We start from the raw sequence: 1,842 nt of genomic DNA, 5'->3' as shown, positions 1-1,842 counted from the left end.
GTAAATTCCCAGTAGTGCAATTGCTGGATCATATGGTAGCTCTATTTTCAACTTTTTGAGGAACCTCCATACTGTTTTCCAGAGTGAGCCAATATGTTTTATAATTAATATAGATACCAAGCGAAATTGGATCTTTAAAATATTCAAATTGACTTTATCAAATTGATATTCTATCAGATTCAGGTCTCAGACATTAGCTTGTGATGAAGCATTCTTTTCAGACACTCACTATTGTCTGTGTCGGTCTTTTCCATAATCTCTTACAAGTGCAGCCAGAGTAAGCTCATGTCTCGAGATGCCTGCCCTCTTCAGAGTCCAGAGCGCTAACCATTACACGATGGGGCCGATGCCTGCCCTCTTCAGTGTGGGCTCTGGCCAGTAGTGCTTAGGAAGCACAGCTGTGACACAGTCACCATCTCCCTGTTTATCGCTGTCCTTGCCTATCAGCATTCTGACAGGGCGGCTTTGTCACTCTATGAGCTGGCTCCTTAACTTTAACATGTAGCCACGGTGGCTTACACTAGTTTCCAGGCACCTAGGATCTGGCCTAATTAGCAAGGCCACCCACACCTCTCCCAGCTACTCCCCAGGAGCTTCCCACAAAGACCGACTTTGGGGTGAGGTTAGTGCTAGATTCATAGCTTGCAAACCTGGCTTTTGATTCTGGCCCCTTGTTCTGCAGGGAGGAACCTCAGCATTAAGGAGATGAAAACAGATCTGACTCTCCAGGAAGATGAGATCCAGAGTTGGTGGGCCCAGAGACAGCCAGGTATGGACAGGGGCCCTGTCAGGGGGATCTGGGAAGGAAGGGAGGAGGTACAGGTGGCAGTGATTATGAAGGGTTCTGGTGGCAGGAAGAGCAGGTAAATGCAATTACCCACAGACTCATGAATGTGGCTATTCTTGCTGCAGGACTGTGATCCACAAATGGAGGGGTGACCAACAGACTGGACAGTGGGCTGGTTCCATCAGTAATATGGGACTTGATAAGGCTCCTTGGATGCAAGCTCAGATGGATTGATAGTGAAATATAATCTTATTAGCAATAAAAGGAACCTGGCCATTACTGAGATGTATGCGTAATGATCCGTTAAACCTTATGATGATGAACTTAATTCTGATTTGGGAGAGGACATTTCGCCAGGGTATGAAAGGATGTATGAATATATCAAATTGCTTATTTTCCCTCTTTCAGTTTTGTGGGTAAGAGGATGTTGCATCCAAGTTAAGGAATACCACTGAGCTCATGTTGTTGAAAAGAAAGGGCTATTTCCTTGGTATGGATGGGTTGGATGGAGTCTCTATCCACAAATAGAAGACCAGCTAATCAAGTCAACAGCATAAAAAGATACTATCAATAACAGATAGATACAGATAAAATATGCTTAGCTCTCAATTGTCTGTGTGTGGTTACATTTTTGTAAGTTAACTTATGACTAATGAATACAAATCTCTCATGGCTGATTTACAGATATGTACAGGTTGGAATGCAAACTGGTTGCTAGGTTAGATTAAGCCAAATGCAAAAGATGCAAAATTCATTATGAAAGCAATTGGTTACTAACAGATCCATTCCTTATTCAGGAGTAGCCTAGGAATTTGTGTTTTAACAAGTTCTCCAGGTGATTCTGTTTCTCAAGGTTGAGAACCAAGCCACACTGTGCACAGAAGTAACACTGCAGAATGTAGCTGAGAGTGCTCAGGTATTTCGTTTGGATTGGGTGGTGAGGGGAAGGCCTCTCTGAAGAGCTGACATTTAAGTCAAGACTGAATGTTAGGAAAACCCAACCATGGTTCCAGACAGACGGAACAGAGAGGACAGAGACCCTGTGTTGGGAATGA

At 43.7% G+C, this 1,842-nt stretch overlaps 1 long non-coding RNA gene across 1 annotated transcript; it reads left to right on the top strand.

Moving 5' to 3' along the window:
- Positions 1 to 142: 142 nt before the first annotated feature.
- Positions 143 to 1,072, top strand: LOC145719784 (uncharacterized). The gene is made up of 2 exons (XR_014142605.1): positions 143 to 769; positions 913 to 1,072. It is a non-coding gene; the product is annotated as an uncharacterized LOC145719784 (long non-coding RNA).
- Positions 1,073 to 1,842: the final 770 nt, after the last annotated feature.

Source organism: Leptonychotes weddellii, unplaced genomic scaffold, assembly GCF_054177405.1.
Source record: "Leptonychotes weddellii isolate Sample4059 unplaced genomic scaffold, ASM5417740v2 HiC_scaffold_7111, whole genome shotgun sequence".
NCBI lineage: Eukaryota > Metazoa > Chordata > Mammalia > Carnivora > Phocidae > Leptonychotes > Leptonychotes weddellii.
Note: the sequence above shows the minus strand (reverse complement) of the source record. Positions and strands in the feature narration are given on the sequence as shown.